Below are 18,819 nucleotides of genomic sequence, written 5' to 3' on the forward strand. Positions count from 1 at the left end.
AGACCTTGGTCACATCTTTCCGAATTATTCAGACAAACACAGGCATGCATGGCAAGGGCCTGAACAACAGGAGTGTTGCGAGGCTGCTCTGCACAGCTTGCAGCCAGACTACAGCACTGCGTAGTGGAATGTGCCAGAAGGGCTCGATGAAGCACAAAAAAATCCAGCTGTTTAGATTCTGCATCTTCTTACCCCTCCCTCCTTACCTCACCAGATTCTCTCATGAATCACTAAAGCTGTTTACCTACGCGGCTGCTTTAAACAAGGTTGATACATTATCCAAACACTCAAAATATGTTAAAATGAAAATGATCCCATTAAAAGAAGTGGCAGATCTTAATGAGGTCCCAGTTACAAATGACAAAACTTTGTACAGAAATGCATGTTCACCTAACACACCATGCAAAAGGAGCTGCTAAAACTTACCAATCCATTCATGTTCCACATAGCCACAAATACATTGACCTTTCTGTCTGGGAAGTAACGGTTTAGTTACTTCACCAAGCAGTGACCCTTTGCCACTGATGTTTTCAACCCCGTAGCTCCTAGAGATGCATCAAAATGACACATTTCAGGCAGCAAGCAATGTGTATTACTTACTGCTGCTTGAATAATGATTTGTGTTAAAGCTTTCACCATTCATAATTCCTTATGAAAGTCACCTAAATAAATAAACATTTTTACATTTACACAGATGGAACACTGTAGAGCACAGGTGCAGAAGGTGGCATTACTTTCCTAATGCCTTAAAATTTAATGCCATTTGCGCAGCACCCAAAAGGAAAATCACACAAGGACTTAATGCTATTCATCAGCTAATGCCTTCACTGGAACATATTTGACTGAGAAATGTGTTCTGTCGACTCCAAGGCATGCACTCTGTAGCATGCATACACCATTTAAAACAGCCAGCGTCTCCCATGTTATATTTATTATACAGCTTTTACCAAATCACATCATTTTCAAAAGAAAGGCAAGAAGTGAAGATAGCAGCTTGCAATGAGCAATTCGTAAACAGGGGGCCAGAGCTGGAGCAGACGCTTTATCAAGCGGACTTTTCTGTGTTACAGCCTTGAAAAAGAGAAGTCCACTCGTTAAAACGTCAGCTCCAGCACTGGCCCCTGTTTAAGGCGCGTTTACACTAGAGAGACACAAAGCCGATTCTGGTCTGTGGGGTGTCTTTGGAAGTGTCTTTTCTCTTGACGTCGGCCTATGTACACTGCAAAGACACAAGCAGTCTGCCGGTGGTCTCCCGAAGGCCCTGCCTGCGTCTTGTCGTGTTCACACTCCTTCGTTGGCCAATTCTGCAGTCACATTGGGGGCACACGCAGCGACACCAGCTAAACTTGCACACCTGCAACTCATTTTCAGTCATGCACCATGCTCATATATGTCCCTCTTCGGCTACTTCGCGCAGCCCCCGCCATAATCCATGATAACGAGGGACAGGGTTCAGACGCCTAGGAAGCCTCGGAGAGGGTATTGTTAACTCCCCCAAGATTGTCCGCTTTGTGGTGGTTTGAAGCAAAGACATGGGGCGAATTTTTGCTCAGCCTCGGATCCCCTGACAACACGCCGACGACAGGTCTGCGGATGTGTTTTGCTGGGGTTTTTGGTTTCTCATCATGTTACACTACGATGAAATGCTGTTGTTTGAGGCGTCGGCGACGGGGGCGGCCTAGTGTGACCATGGGGGCTGGCAATTTCGCCGGCAGTCGACTCGTCGGCCGATGGTTTGCGTCTGCCTTGTGTTTTTTGTGGGGGTCATGTCAGTGTTGTGTTGCTCTAGTGTAAATGCACCTTTACCAATTTCTAAGGTTATTTCCAAGTGGCGCTTTAATGAAATTCAACTCCCAATTGCAACAACTTTGACATGACAGGTGCTATGTGGGATTCCAGGCTTGAGATTCAACTTGCAGTGACCAGGTTGCTATGATTTGTTGCAATGCATAAAAGACAGAAACAAAACTCAAGCTGATGGCACCACTGCATCCTACGTTCTACATTTCACTATCCCTGAATGCATATAGGAGTTGTTAAAATGCGTGTTTATCCGAAATTCTTCATTTCAGAAGTCACCATTATTGAGATCATCTGGTCAAATCCCATTATATATAGATGTGTGGTAGCTCCACCGAAAAAAAAAAAATTCATTCAGGAACTTAATGCTTCAACTACTCAATGCCAATTCTGGAGGCCTTGAGACGGGGTTATAATACAAATCTTTAAAATGTGAAAAGTGCAAGATCAAGGACAGTTTTACTGTCACCAAACTATTTGAAAACATGTACTGGTATGTCATACATTATGAGACATGTAGTCAACTTCATAGAGACGCGTACTGGCCATAGTTCTCACAGTGGGTCTGATGGGGGAGGGATCACATATATACCTCAATTGATGTGATGACAGAGTGCTGGCAGCATTCAGAATAAAGTGTCGAAAAGTTACTACACGCAGAACACCGAACATAGTAGTTGCCATTTATGTAGGAGCTCACAAAAGTGATTGGCTTAAGTTGTTGAGTGTAGCATTGCAACCGTAAAACAAGTATGAGAAAAATTCATGTATCACTGAAAATAAATCATGCAGTTTGTGCAAAAAAGCTTTTTCCTTTTTTTTGTGTGACCAGTGCGAACAGTGAGAAAGAGAGATAATAGGGTAGAGCCAGTGTATGAAGACCACTTATGCAGGACACTGTTCCTACCTGTGACCAACTGTGTTGATTATGATGCATATGATTCGCTGGCAGGTAGGTCAAGTCTTGAGTAAGCGTTCCATATAGTCAACTGTAATCCACCACCCACGCAAAACAGTGTTGTTTTTGTAAATCAACTTTCATTTAAAACAAATCGAAATAATCAACCACGACATGCACACCAGTAGGCTTGTTTTTACTTTAAAAAAGAAACAATTGTGTGCAATGAATTTGGTTTCAAGTCTAGCAAAAAGAAAAAAAATTATTTTACTCCAAACAGAACACAAGAAAGAGAAATAATGCTTAATATGGCACTCATGCAGGACAGCTTCTACTGCTTTAAAATACAATATTTGAGCTACAGACACCATGTGTAACAACTTGTTATGCACGGCAACCTACTAAGCCTCATAATCATTTAAGTTTCGGAGACAACTGTTTGTGTACAGTATAGGAAGACACTATGACTCGAATAATGTTTTTAACACCTACATTGTTTGTTATCATTGAGAAGTTGCAATCACTTGGTGAAACCTGGCCGCTAGACACGTGAAATTTGGCACACGAAAATAAATTCAGCATGCGGTCACTCCCCCCCCCCCTTTTTTTTTCTTTCACATACTAATGTGGTGTAACCCACGAACCTCAGGCGAGCATCCTTAGTTGAAATCTTGGGAAGAATACTTGGTTGGTCTGGAGGAAAGTCACTACTGTCTTGAAATTCTAACATGCCTGAAACTGTACAAGAGTGCTGCACCTCGGTAACACAGCATGTTGAGCCTGTTGGGGGCTCCGTTTTTGCCAAGGGAGACAGTTGATGAGCTTTGTTGGCAAAACTGTCATTGATTCCATCACCGAGGGACTTGAGGCTGCCTGTACCCACGCAACTGGTCTGACCTAGCCGTTGCTCTGTAGCAAAACTCAGAGGTCGTTTCAAGCTGGTGGACGATGGACACTTGACAAGACTAGAAAGACGAACCTATTCCACCCTAGGCGTCAACGATGGAGTCTGAGAGTCAGAAAGCCAGTTCTTCTCTGCAACACGTCTGGGTGCCAGCTCAAAGGTCTCTGTGTCGTCGTTTTGTTCTCGCGCTATAACTATCGTCATGCTATACCAACTAGCCCAAGCTGCCACACTTCAAAGGCTTCGTCATCAGACGACGAACTTGCGCTGTCATGTGCTAGTGAGGCTGCAACAGAGTATTTGTGTACTAGATGGAGCTCTTCGAGAGGCGTTTTTATAACAGGAGGGTTTTGACTTTTTTTTCTGCCCGCCTTTAATTCTTTCCTTTTGGGAGGTAAGCCGGGAGGGCCGCTTGGGAGGGTCATCTTTACCGGCTGGTTGGTATCGATTCATTCTGGTGTACAGTCTCTATTTTCGATCACATCGCTGGAAAGAAATAACAGTAAACGAGAAGGCATGAGCTTCACTATGCCGTACGTACCCCCGGACCCCAAATTTTAAAGCGAGATACTTCTGTGCAACAGCTAAACACGGTCTCTGCACCACACGGCAGCCGTGAGTCGACACATTCATGCAGTATAGATGGCCAGTTGCAAACCTAATAATTCCGTTGTAAGCAGGTACACTCGATGGGGAATGTTCGCAGGTCGTTCAAGCACTGAAAACTACACAGCGTAATATTATTACGTTAAAGTGGCCTGCGGTGAAAACGAAACGTACCAATCAACTGTCAAAGGCACGGCAACAGTAGCAGCACCGTCAAAAGCCCAAATAGCAGACTGGTATATTAAGCACTAACGATGTCAGGGCGTGCGTCAGCAGTAAACAATTAACTACTGGACGCGCCAAAACGCGGGAAATATTGTGGCATAGAGCTGCGAAACGAAAATTTCTAGCAGACACCACGGACGACTCACGTGAACAGACCAAACCACGTGGGCAAAACAAACGTGATGCGCTTAGCGATTCCGCCAATTGGGCCCTTACACAGTTGCAATCGACGGCAATATTGTGCCATGTTGTGCTACTACTTTAAATAAAAATACCGTTGTGTAAACGTGAGGTTTACTAGCATCACAGTTTTAAAACTTTTGTTGTTATTGAGTTAAGACTCACAAGTAGAGAGAGAGAGAGAGAGAGAAGTAAAGTTTATTTTGAAACAGTGTTCCGAGCAATGCCCGATGTCATTCTGAGGTGGGAGGGCTCCTTAGTCCAGGAACCCTCTGGCTTCCACTGCCCTCCTGGCCCTGGCGACGAGTTGTTGATGCTCTTCCAGGTCCTCGAGGGCGAGCTTCGCCTTCCACGTTTCGGTTAGGTCTTCATTCGTCTGTCCTGCTTCGTTATCAGTCGTGTGTTGTTGCAGATTACGTCTGGTAATACACTGGCATGCAAGAAGCAAGTGCGCCAGGGTGTCCGGTACGTTGCAAAGCGGACACATAGAGCTATATCTCGTTGGGTAGAGACGGTGCATTAGGGCCCCATGTGTGTATGTGCTGCTTTGCAGGCGTCTCAGTATTACGCTCTCCTCTTTTGTAAGTTTTGGGTGTGGTGGAGGGTATACTCGTCGCTCCAGCCTGTAATGCTGGAGTAACGACGAGTAGGTGTTTTGAACAACTTCCGTCTCTTCAACGACGGATCGAATGTCCTGTGGGCAGAGGGCAGCCCGGCTGACGTGCTCGCGGGCAGCGGCGTGGGCCACTTCGTTTCCCTGCAGACCCTCGTGTCCTGGCACCCATAATACACAAGTGTATGGCAGTGGAGTGCTTCGCCGTTTCTAAATATTGATGGCATTGGCTGAGATACGACCCTTAGCAAAATTCCTGCAGGCGGCTTGTGAGTCGGTGAAAATCACCGCGGCGTCTGTACATGTTGTGGTTGCTAGAGCGATTGCCGATTCTTCTGCGGCGTCTGAATTGAGTGCGTTGACCGTGGCTGACGCTAATTCTCGGCCTTGAGAATCGACGACGCTGACAGCGTACGCGTTTCTATGCGGATACTTGGCTGCGTAGTGTAGCGGGCGTCCGGGTCTTGCTTGAACTTGCGTCGAATAGCGTTAGCTCTAGCCTTGCGTCTACTTTTGTGGAAAGTAGGATGCATGTTGCATGGAATAGGTGCGATGGACAGCGACTCTCTAATGTACAGCGGGATGCGCTTTTTCCGGTCTGTATCGGCGATGAACGTGTCGCTGTAGTTGAGGTACCGGAGCACCGACCTCCCCGTGGGCGTCAGCTTGAGCCTCTCCAGCTGACTATTCCTATGCGCTTCAATGAGCTCTTGCCACGTGTTGTGGACGCCCATCTTTAGGAGACATGTGGTAGAGGCCATTGGCGGAAGTCCCAGGGCCACTTTTGTGGCCTTTCTTATCATGATATTAAGTTTTTCAATTTCAGCGGTTTTCAACTTTAGGTACGGCGTGCCGTACGTAATGCGGCTGGTGAACAGAGCTTGCATTATACGTAGAATGTCGTGCTCTTTGAGTCAGTTTCGTTGATTCGCGATCCTCTTGACGAGGTGCGTGAGTTGTGATAGTGTCCGTTGGAGTCTCGGTATGGTGGCAGCTCCCGATCCACCCTTGTAGATGTGAACTCCAAGCACTCGCAGGGTCTCAACTTTTGGAATTAAGGTCCCTTTCAGCGTTACGCTAGGGTCGGGCTCGTCGTATATAGGGGGTCTGCCTCTTGTTCTCGCTTTGAGGAAGAGGTGCTCGGATTTCTCGAGGGCACAGTAGAGACCGCAGTCTCTGAGATACCGTTCGATGGCATCTACGGCGGTTTGTAGGCAGGTCTCTTGTCTCCCAGTGTTCGAAGCCCTGGTCCAGAGCGTGATGTCATCAGCGTAGATCGCGTGCCGTAAATCAGGTATTTTGTTGAGAATTTTTGGCAGATTGATCATAGCCACATTGAAAAGTAATGGCGAGATGACCGAACCCTGTGGCGTTCCTTTTTTCGGTAGTTGGAAGCTTTTGCTGTGGATGTTGCATATGCCCACAGTTGCTGTACGGTCTGTCAGGAAGTTTCTGACATACGTGTAGGTTCTAATGCCGCAGCCAACGCCTTCGAGGTTGTTGAGGATCGCGTCGTGGCTGACGTTATCGAAGGCCGCCTTGACGTCAACTCCGAGTATGGAGTACTTACTTCGATGGGTGAGGTGATCAAGGAGGTCTTCTTTGAGTAGTAAGAGCACGTCGTGCGTCGAAAGATGCTGCCTGAAGCCAAACATGGTGTCCGGCAGGTGTCCACGATCTTCCAGGTACTGGGTTAAGCGGTCGTGCACCATGTGTTCGAACAGCTTTCCCACGCACGAGGTGAGAGAAATCGGGCGTAGGTTCTCGATGCCGAGTGGTTTGTTAGGCTTAGAGATCATGGTGATTTCCGAGTGCTTCCATACCGCAGGTAGCTCTCCTTTATCCCAGCAGTCATTGTAATAACGGAGAAGAGCCGTGGTGGCCTGGTGCGGTAGGTTGCGTAAGTGCTCGTTGACAATCCTGTCTATTCCGGGGCTGGTATTTCTTGTCAACTTCGTTAGGGCTGTGTGCAGCTCAGCCAGGCTGAAGGGCCGGTCGAGTTCAGTGTTTGGTGCGCCAGCGTATTCTTTGGTGTGAATTGAAGCCCTAGTGGGTGCATCGCCACAGAGCTTCTTTTGTAATTCTTCTAGGAGGTGTCCTTCTCTACCGGCGTAGTTTCGAATAAGCCTCTGAAGGTGCTGCTTTTGAGGGTTGCGTGGCTAGAAGTGTGCGCAGCAGATGCCAGGTTTTCTTGGTGCTCAGAGTCCCCTGCAGCTTGTCACAGAAACCATGCCAGTTCTGCCTGGCCAATCGGTTCGCATAATCTTGAGCTTGCTCGGTGAGGAGAGAAATGCGTTTCCGTAACTTTCTGTTTAGTTTTTGCCGCTTCCACCGTTTTAGAAGTCCTCTTCTAGCCTCCCAAAGGTGGAGGAGATGCGCGTCGACGGCGGGTGTATCGACGTCAAGCTGTATGTCCTTAGTGTAGCGTTCGGCTATTTTGAGCACATTCTTAAACCAGTCTTCAATGTCGATTATGGTGGTCTCAACGTCGAGGTCATTCCTAAAGGATTGCCATTCCGTTAACCGCGCTATTCCAGTCTTGGTCTGTTTACGAGTGTGCGCTACGGAGAGTTGGATGATGTGATGATCACTACCTAAAGTTTCCAATAGCACACTCCACTCTGCCCTAGTGACGTTCGCCGTAAATGTAAGATCTGGATTTGTATCCCTGGAGACGCTGTTCCCGATTCTCGTCTTCTGAAGAGGGTCGTTCCACAGGGTTAGTCTGTGATGTTGAGATGTATCGTGCACTCTAGAACCCTTCCTCGTGGTGATATGATAGCCCCATGCCGTGTGAGAGGCGTTAAAGTCTCCCATTATTATGATCTGGTGGCCATTTGTGCGCTTCCTGATTTCTCGTATGAAGTGATCGAAGTCTGGTAGTTGGTCTCGTGGGGGGCTGTATATATTGGTTATGAAAAGACTTTGCTGCGTCTTTCGTTCCGGCAGAATCTCTATTAGGGTATGCTCTATTTGAGTGTCCTCGATTTCGTGTTTTTGCGTTGAAAGTGCTTTCTTGACAAGTATGGCAGTTCGATGGGTTTGTGCGCAGGTCGTGTAGCCTTGCAGTCGTACGTTCTGCGCGTTGGTTTCCTGAAGTGCAATGATGTCTGGTTGGTTAAGCTTGATGAATTCTTGTAGGCTTGCGTGTCGAGGGTGGTATGACCGACAGTTCCATTGTCATATGCGTAAAGTTGAATGCTGGTTCTTATACTTATGGTTAGGGACTGCCATCTTCAATCGATTCAATGTCACGCCTGCCATCGCGACTCGGCGAGGCTGAGCGAGAGGCATTGTGACTGTTCGCTCGTGCCTTTTTCCGAGTCATTTGGCGTGGGTTGTTCAAGCTGTCGAACTGTGCCATGGTTACGTAAGTTTTCTTCACGTGTGCGATGAAATTGTTGACTTGCGCAGCAATCCCATCAATTTTGACATTAAGCGTAGTGATCTTGTGTTCAAACATTGAGGCTGTTTTTTCTATGGCAGACTGGACAATCTTTTCCATCGTGGCGTGCATGTTATTCATGAAAGATTCTTCGAATATCGCGCACCTTGCGTTCACTAGGGCTTGGACGCCTACCTTGGTCAGCGTCGTTGCCGGCTCTGTGCTTGAGTTTGCTTGTTCTTGATATTGTTGTTCTGCCTTGTCCGAATGTCCTTGCTGATGCGTGCACTTTTCAAGTAGTTTGTCAATGAGCTCTTGTTGTCGTTTTTGACTCTGAAGCAGTTTATTTATGAGACTTTGTTGGCTGTGCTGATTCTGGAGCTTTTCTTGCTGGTTTTTCAGTCTATCTTCGAGACCCTGTATGGATGAGGTGTCCGACTTCGAGGAGGTTAAGCTGCTGTGGTCATTAGATCCACTTGCCATGGCAGCGTAGCTCACACGTTTAACGGAACGTGAGCGCGTGCGAGAGCGGGAGCGCGAACTGGAACGCAGTATTGATTTGGATCTACTGCGCGCAGAGACGGAACGCGTGCGAGAGTGGGAGTGCGAACTCGAACGCAATTTTGACTTGGAACTGCTGCGCGTGGAGACGCGGCCCTCATTGTTACTGTTAGAGGTAGCGGCCGATATGCTAACCTCAGGGAACTCTTCTCCGCTGGCGTTCCAGTTGTTGTCTATTTCTTTAAGCCTGTTGAGGCGCTGTTGTCTTACGTTGAAGGGTGGTGGACTTGGCTTTAGTCTCCTTTTGCATTCTTTACTTGCTGTTTCGTGTCCTTCCCCGCAGATCTTGCAGATGGGTGCGCATTCATGTCCCTGCGTTTTTCCGGCCTTGCCACATTTATAGCAGAAATCCGGGATAGGTTTCGGACAGACGTCCTGGCGGTGACCAGTATTGCCACAAGCTCGGCAATACTGCACTGACTTACGATATGGTCTGCAGCGGAAGTCTACGCTCTGGAAAATTATGTAGTAGGGAACGTGCGGTCCTTCAAAGAAGACGACTGCCGCGGTCGATTGACCTAGCATTCGGGCATGAAGAACTGTGTATCTTGCCGGTGCGCGAATTCCAGCCATGAGTTCTGCGGCGCTCGTACCGGGTATCAAGCCGCTGATGACGCCTCTGGAGACATCGTCCGGTGTTCTGGTGTTGCCGTTCACAGTGTAAAAATTTCCTCCAAGCTGTATTTTCTGGATGCTTACCAGCTTCTTGGCGTCTTCTTTGGCGGCGGTGCTTGCGATGATTAGGTTTTCCATTCTCTGGACTTGTACGCGTACCTTGTCGTTAAAGTCTTGCTGTGATAGTCCACTCACTCTGCCGATGGCATGCGTGACAGCGACGGTGTTCCATTTGGCGAGGTCAAGACCTGCTTGCGGGCGGTAGAGGATCTTGAAGTCATCGAGCGGCAGAGGTGGCATCTTGGGCCTGCGTTGTTGCTGCGTTGGTGATGACTTTAGCGTCTGCTCATTGATAGGTGGCTGCTCTGTGGGTTGGTTGGCCGGTGACCTTGGATTGGCGACAGCCTTCTTGTCTTTCTTATTTCTCGTGATCCAAGCGCTTTCCGTTGCAATTGTTCTGCCACTGCCAGCGTCGTAGGTCCACAAATTTTCTGTTGTTTTGTTTGCGTCCACTTGGTCAATTTGCATTGTATTTTCTTCGTCTAGCTGGTTTCTTTGCATTTCGCTTGCTGCGGCTGCGTCTCTGCTCATTCTAAGCTTTTCGCCACGGTGAGCGCGAGCGCTCGTGCCGTGCCGTCAGGAACGCCTGAGCGCGTTGTGCACGCGCCGCGCGGCTTTGCCTAGGAACGAACTTGGCGTTAGACTTAATACACTGGACGCGCGCTTGTCGGTAATTAAGTCTTATATCTTGAGACAGAATGCACTCACCCAAAAGAAGCAGGTGTCCGCCGATTCCTCGAGTCTTGGCGGCTGAGGCTGTGAAACTCTTGGGTTAGTCACTGGCCTTGTTTCGGGTTAAAAAGCACGAAAAGCAGGAGCCCATGCGAGACGCGTCTGGTCTATACGGCCCCCTAGCGGTGGATCTCACAAGTAGATAATAAAAAAATAGCGCTGCGCGGGAAGTTTGAGCGTGTTTTGAGTGGGAAAGATTGGAAAGAGCACATACATGTTCCCATTGCATCCATTTCACGCTTGAAATAATCTTTATACGTACTGATACAAACAAGAAAACAATGCTATCACGTTCAGTCGCCAACTTTTTTCACATATTCATAAACCTAAATTGTTTAGCTTAGGGTCGCCGTAGATATTGGGAAATTGTTCTTTATTGTGATGTTTTATTTTTGTTTGCGACACACGCAAAACCACACCCACCGCTGATATAGCGAAGTGACTGACGCTATTAAAATGGTTTCGTGACTTCTTACTTCACCCGGGTAAAATTGTGGTACTGGGCAAATGGTCATGTTTATTCTAAGCAGCGCTGTTTTTAAATGTACCAACCGATTAGAAGGAAGAGTGTAATGTTTGCATCATGTATTTTTTATCTTAAACAGTTTGAAAAGCACCCCTTTGTTGTGACCAGCTGTCGTAGAGAAGACGTACATAGAAAAAGCGCGTGCTCTCTGACTCATAAGAAGCTACAAAAATTACAAAAGAAAATTAGAGATACTCAAGCCTCATAGATGACATGAAAATGGAAAGTTTGGTGAAATAAAAATGACGAGAAGTGTGTTTTCATTTCAAATATTTCATGTGAGATTGAAAAGTTTATGGGCAATTCCACACAAAATGTCTCAGCCATTTTGGCGCCATCTCAAACGTACTAAAAAAAAAATGTGCTGATATCTTGCATTGACAACAGCACATTTTCAGAATATTGCGAAGAAGAAAAAATTTTTGACACGTAGAATCATTTCTAACTTTGTAGAATTGTGATCCGAGGAATTTTTATCAGAATATTTATTCTTAGAGTACTGGTGATTGTTTCAATACCATATTCGGTTTACATATTAAGTAACAGCGGATATATGAGTCATTAGCGCAGCCAGGACTTCTCTCTTGGGGGGAGGTTGCACAGATAAAAGTAAATTACCAGATACATAATTATTATTATAATAGCTGTATTAACTGCAATAGTTCATATATTATTATTATTATTATTATTATTATTATTATTATTATTATTATTATTATTATTATTATTATTATTATTATATTAATATTATTATTATTGTTATTATTATTATTATGATTAATATTATTATCAATATTATATTATTATTATTATTATTATTATTATTATTATTATTATTATTATTATTATTATTATTATTATTATTATTATTATTATTATTATTATTATTATTATTATTATTATTATTATTATTATTATTATTATTATTATTATTATTATTATATGAATTGAAAACGGTAGCCGAATCGCTCAAGGATTGTGTGGACGTGTTTGTTTTAGTCGAATCAAATGTATCAGTGGATGTCACAAATATGTTTGTCTTGAATGATTACAAGGTCTATTTTATGTCAAGGGCAAACAAACGAGGTGGTGGCATAGCGCTATTCGTTAGCACGAAATATTGTACCACATCAGTGAACATCACCTTTTGCCATGCTGAATGCCTTCCAGAGAATATCACGCAAGCAAACACGGACTTACTTCTGCTAGCCATTTATCGTCCTCCTAAAAATAATGTCTCACGGTTCTTGAGCGAGCTAGATGAATTCCTAGACGGCCAAGCAACGGTGGATCGAATTAGCGTGGTAGCAGATCTAAACATCAATACATTGAACTTTACCACAGTCAATGTATCTGATTGCCTTTCAGTTTTATAAAAATACGGCTTACAGTCGACCATAAAATCCCCAACACGCGAAGAATGCATACAGACCAGACTTGTGTCTTCCGGTATAGACCACATTGCAATGGTAGCACCAAATTATACATTAAGGTCTGGCGTGATTAAGCAAAAATTAGCTGACCTATATTTCGAGGCCTGTCGCCTATGTGGACAATTGCCGCTGCTGAGCGATGAGAATACAGAAGGAAAAATAATAGTAAAGTTTTCGATCAGTTTTTAGCACAATTTGACTGAATTCAGTTAACTGTGGAATCGAACTATTCCACAGTCTACGAAAAACTTTGTGAGCAGCTACTAAAATTTGATCGTTCAAGCACATATGTAAAAACTAAAAAGTATAAAAAAATTATTCGTGGTTCACTGTAGATATTATGAGCGCTATTTCTCATAGAGACTGGCTATGGAAACGTAGCCGACGGGCACCGAAAAATCAGGATTTAAAAATTGAATGCAATATTGCAAGGAATAGGATTGTCGCTCTTTTAAGGTCAGCAAAAAAGCGGTATTTTTTTGGAAACATTCAACCAAGCATACAAAAATCCGGCAAAGACATTGGCTTTGATAGATAATCTACGAAGCAAAAAGAACACGCTCACTGATCTACTCAAATCGTTTTCCGAAAAACCAGAGATAGTGGTTGATAAGTTCAACCACTTCTTCACGCGTTTTTCCAAGAATGCGCATGCGCATAAGCGCACGTGCACGCTTAAACAGTCTGTTCTTGCATCTGCTTGTTTGCCCACGCTCTCGCAGGAAGATCGCAGGAGAATAATTTTCAGTTTTCGTCCAAATAAGCGACCAGGAATATATGGGGTAGCTGTGGCCACGTATCGACGGAAATTTGAAGCATTATCTGGTATACTTCTCTTCATGTTAAATGAATTTTTAACTAGTGCATCGATTCCAGAGAAATGAAAAACGGCAATAGTTAAGCCATTGTAAAAAGCAGGAAAAAAAGATGATATAGAAAATTACAGACCAATTTCTATCTTGCCTATACTCTCCCAGATACTAGAAAAATTTTTGCTTCAATATATGACGTCCTTCTTACAGAAGTTCTCACTACTAACTCCCCGGCAATTTGGTTTCATTGATAATCGCAGTGCTATAACATTATTAAAAGAGTTTAGTGATGAAATACATTCGGCTTTAGACAAGAACCTGTTCTGTTGTGTTCTATTTTTATACTTGGCACAAGCGTTTGAAACAGAGAACCAGAAGATTTTGTTTGAAAAGCTATTTCGTTTGGGCTCTGGGGGCCTTTTTATGATGTGCTCTATAAATACTTACAAGAAAGATCACAGGTCGTTATGGGATGTAGGGAGGTAATTAGCAATAGAACAAATATTACTGCTGGTGTGCCACTAGGATCGGAGTTGTCACCATTGCTATTTCATTTATTTATGAATGACGTCCCCTTGGGAATTTGTAAAGCCAATGTGTACCAGTATGCAGATCATACGGTGCTTTTAACACGTCACATACATTATGAAGGGGCGATTAATGCTCTTCAGTGTGAAATTCATAATGCTATGATATGGTTTGAAGAAAACTCCTTAATTGTAAACGGAAAGAAAACAAAACTTATCTGCTTTCGTAGCCCTCTAAAACCACAAAAAATGAATATACCATTTTTTCCACACCGAACATTGCAATCCATGCAAATGTTCTGCAGTGGAAAATGTCGAAACATTCAGATACCTAGGCGTAATTTTTTCATAGTGCCATGTCTTGGCAACACCACATGGCATTTATTTGTTCCAAACAGAAAAGTGTGGCATGTCTGCTTTTCAATATAAAAAGCTTGGTGTCTCTACCAGTGAAAAAAATGATAGTTCATTCGTTAGCATATAGTGCATTGAGATATGGGATTACAGTTTTTGCATTTTGCTCAGAACACTGGAAAACACGCATTGATAGCTTACATCGAAATACTTTAAAAAGTGTAGCTTACGGTAGTACGGTAGATGCCAGTACTATTTTTCGGGATTTGGGCTTTTGTGTATTCCAGGATTTGTTTATTAAGACAGTTGTTCTAAGATACAATTGGTGTGATCACCTTAAAATGCCATATGTAACGCGTCGACCCCTAAGAGAAAAAAAAGCGTTTTATAGTACCCTCGTTCTCTACCAGATATGGAGAAGCATGTAGAAGTGTATATATTCCAAAAATTTTTAATGCACTACCTGACTATTTTTTTTTGAGCGAGTTCAAAAAGGCAATCAACGAAATTACTCGCTGAGTTGTAAAATCACATGGTCTATTTGTGTGCCACGTATGCTCTTTGTCTCTCCTTTGTCCCTGTTATTTGTTTACTGTCTGTATAAAAGTAATGGTGTCAATCATTTGTCTGTTCGTTGGTAAGGAACCAACAGTAGTTTTGTTGTTACCTTGTATCCGCATCGCTTTAACCGGCACTGCCGGGCCTAGTCGCACAAGTCCTGGGTAGTTAAACAGGCCCGTCTCTTTGTATTTCTTATAGATGTGTACAATAAAGTAATTATTATTATTATTATTACTATTATTTTGCTGGTTGCTTGGGTGGTTGGTTGCGAAACGTTATTGTGGTCGTGCAAGGCGCGCGTTAACGCGCAGTGGGCGACTCCCACGTCGAGACCGTTCCGATAGGCTTGAGAAACCTGGAGAGGGCCAAGAAACCGTACGGTGAAGCAGTGCACGTAGAAAATAAATGGCAAATAGATGAAACTCACAGCGTAGCGTATAGTTCCCAACAGAGATGTCTGGAAAATAGTTATTTTTTCTAACTGCATGGTCAGCTTCATTTTGTGTTTATGGTGCTGACGTGTCGGCCGGTGGGCGGTCAAATAATGCTGTTTAAAAAGGATATAATATCTATGATAGAGCAAACAAATGGAACGCAGAACAGGCACACGACGGCCCCTGGCGCAGTGTGCCTTTCTTGTATCCCATTTATTGTGCATTTATTGTGCATTTTGGTTTCTTACCTGCAGTAATAAGTAAACTCCTACAAACAAGCCCCATTGCCAACTTTAGTAGTCGAACAACTGCAACTGAGGATATTCTGGATAATGCGAACATAGTATATTATATGTTACATTTTCCTTGAGCCTCGTCAGACTACAGGAATGTAAGTGCACCGCAAATATTGATTGTAAGCTTTGCGGTAATGATTATAAAGAGCATGTAACACAGCTCAACGCAGCGCATGAGCAGTACGATTCTGAGCTTACGGATCAATTTCATTGTAACTACGCTCACCGATTCGCCATGTCGTTCGGGTATACTCAAGTTCGGCAACTGAAGCATCCCCAGGGATGACTGATTGATGGACGCATCTGACTGCGGCATGTGCTGAGAAATGGCTTCCTTTTTGGCCGTAATTGAGCATTCTGGTGCGTGTCTTGAATCTTAATGCGGAATCTTTTTCGGGAAGTCGGTGAGAATTGTGTTCGACTGGCGCATCAGCGATGCCTGTGCCCTGTCTGGAAGTGCACTACCGACGCACCCTCGCGCACCTTGCTAATGAGCGAAAGTTGTAGCGAATGAACTGGTGGTGGTGGTAGTAGTTAGAACAGGAAAATGGCGCCTGATTTCTGCAGCCTTGCAGACAGGACGGCGCAGCGCCTGGTGATTTAACCTATGCATGCATGGGTGGATTCTGTTCAATCTACAACGTGCAAGAACGAAGGGGTAAAAGAAGGGAGCACGATAGATAGCTTCTGAAAAAAAGTAAGAAAAAAAAGGTTAACTCCCCCCGATACATCCTTCAAAAATTCACAAAGCCGCTTTTCCTCATTATACCACGGCGTCCGCCCGACCCTTCATACGAACTATAGACTTCGCGTGGCTGTCGTGCTTGCCTGGGGTACTTGCATGCGTGCGGTACTGCGGCGTGGCTGATGATCATGTTGGCTTGCTCAGAAAAGCAGAAACCACAGCGTTCGTATGGGCTTGAACTAATATCGCCATGCTCTTTTGCTGGAGAGCCCCTGGGGTTAGCGGTCACTTTGACGAACGAGCCACGCGCGAGGTTGCCTTTCTTTTCGCCGCTCTAGTGCTCATCGTACGTACGCTGTGTATGAGAAAATTCACGACCACCCTTCTAGAGACACCATTTGTACGATGCTCTGCCATTTACGACGCAACATGCAGATTGACGCTAGGCGCGTCGACATCAGTGACTCGGAGACCGGCTGACCGAACGAATCTCTCTAGCTTTATTCCACTGCCCCATATATAGAGCGCATGCCGCATGGCGCCCTCTACCTCTCTCCTCCGAAATAAGCACACAACTAAAACACATCACATCACAAGTCAAGTCTCTTCGGAGTCTTAATTCCGTGACCTAATCTGGTGACTCTAACTCCGCCTTCATTGGAGACTTGCGGTGTCGCTGTTCCCGTAGCATCTGTAACAGCGGCTTGCTCTTCGTGTCTTGTTCTCTCCGGAAGCTAACTCGGCTACTTGGCTCGTCGTTGGATCCGAATAGGGCACTAGATGTATTCTATTACGCACAAGCACCGCGGAAGGCGTTTCAACGACGTACGAGGGCGGCTTGGATGTTGAGCTGAGAACGCACGCCGTTCCTTTGACGTCTCGAACCCGCACCACGCACCCTGGCTCCAGCGGAGGATGGACAGTTGCGGCACGATGACGATGGAACTATTTCTTTTGTTGTCTTCTTATCTGCTCGTATTGGCACTTAACAACTACGGGCTCAGGCCAGTGCGGTTGGAGGTGATCCGCCGCCTTGGAAAGTCTGGTTCGCAGACTACGGCCCAGGAGGAGCGTCCCTGTGACGCCGGCAGTGTCTCTGTAAAACAGAAGTGTCAGAAAAATATCTGCTTTCTCAAACAATTCTTCAACCGTGCGCACCACCCTCTCAACTTCCCCGTTAGACTGCGGGTAGTTTGCACTTGAGATGATGTGTTGGAAGCCATAGCGCTTCGCAAGGGTAGCGAGTGCACGTGAAGGGAACTGTGGTCCATTATCACTTCGTACAACGGCGGGGATGCCGAAACAAGCGAAAATGCTCTTGACCGCACTGATGACTGCCTCAGACTTCGTGCTTCGCATGTTGATTACTTCAGGCTCGCAAAAACAATAATCTACCACTAGGAGGTAGGTGTGTTCCCTGTGAGTTAATAAGTCCATTGCGACTTCTTGCCATGATTTCGTTGAAGTTTCTGGCAGAATCTCTGGCTCACTTCGTTGTGCGCTTGTGGTTGTACAAAGCCTACAGCGATTTTATTTGCAGTGAAAGCCCATACTCCCACTTGGAGTCTTGTGCTCTCATCCGACATCGAATAATACCTTGGTGGCCTTCATGGTTAAGTTCGAGCGTATATCCGTTTGCAGTGAAGGCGGGATGGCAAAACGTTCACCCTTGAGCAGGACGCCATTCACAAACAGAGAACTCCTCAATGGTTCAAGTACATCTTATGTGATCTCGAAGCCTGTTTCGACGAAGCCAAGCCTGGGTGCAACACTTCACGAGCTGGATGCATTACCAATTCAATAATTAGTGCCTGCGGACATCCTCCACAGTAACCAGCTTCATGTCAGTGACCACTGTAACTTGCAATTCTACGAAATACTCTACCATATTCACCCAACTAATCGACGCCCTTGAGAGAGTATCGGCAGTGGCTAGCTCTTCGCATGGAACGTAGACCACGTTGAATTGGTAGCGAATGAGTTTTATGCGGAAGCTTTCAAATCTTGGAGGCATCGTGTCCAGGACAGCGTTTTTAAGTAATGTCACCAGCGGCTGGTGATCTGTTTCCACCGTGAATTTGAGACCCCGCACGTACTGGTAAAATAGTGCACTAGTCTTGCTACCACCAACACTTCTTTCTCTGTTTGGCTGTAGCGTTTCTCCGCAACAATTAGCAAACCGTGAATAAAAGGCTACCGCGCGTCGCTCCCCTGATGGTTTATCCTGCAGGAGAGCCTTCCCTGATCCATATGAGCTTGCGTCGCATGTACAATGGTATCTCGACCAGGCTGATACTTCGCAACGCAAAGGTCCGATGTGAGCATTGCCTTGATCCAATTAAAAGCAATCTCTTGAAGCTGTCCCATTTCCCATACTTTCTACTCGTCTAGCAAAGCGCGGGTAGGGGTTGTTGCCTGCGAAAGAGTGGGGAGGAAGCGACCGATATGATTAGCCATGGCGATGAAGCGTCACCAGCAACGCCCTTGGGTGGCTATAGGTTGTGTAGGGCTTCAAGTTTACTGGGGCTCGGCGAGATACCGTTGGCGTCAATGACCACACCCACAAACTCTACTATGTCTTGACCGAAGATACACTTTGACTTGTTCATTTT

The 18,819-nt window shown here is 45.3% G+C and overlaps 1 long non-coding RNA gene across 2 annotated transcripts; it reads right to left on the reverse strand.

The window, feature by feature from the left end:
• Nucleotides 1-914: 914 nt before the first annotated feature.
• Nucleotides 915-4,576, reverse strand: LOC142776071 (uncharacterized). Of its 2 annotated transcripts, XR_012887282.1 has the most exons (3): nt 4,383-4,576; nt 3,343-4,088; nt 915-2,789 (listed from the first exon to the last, which is right to left on the reverse strand). It is a non-coding gene; the product is annotated as an uncharacterized LOC142776071 (long non-coding RNA). The 2 variants fall into 2 exon arrangements; XR_012887281.1 differs by having other exon boundaries at nt 3,343-4,576.
• Between the last annotated feature and the right edge of the window lie 14,243 nt (nt 4,577-18,819).

This window comes from Rhipicephalus microplus, chromosome X, assembly GCF_043290135.1.
Source record: "Rhipicephalus microplus isolate Deutch F79 chromosome X, USDA_Rmic, whole genome shotgun sequence".
NCBI classification, from domain to species: domain Eukaryota; kingdom Metazoa; phylum Arthropoda; class Arachnida; order Ixodida; family Ixodidae; genus Rhipicephalus; species Rhipicephalus microplus.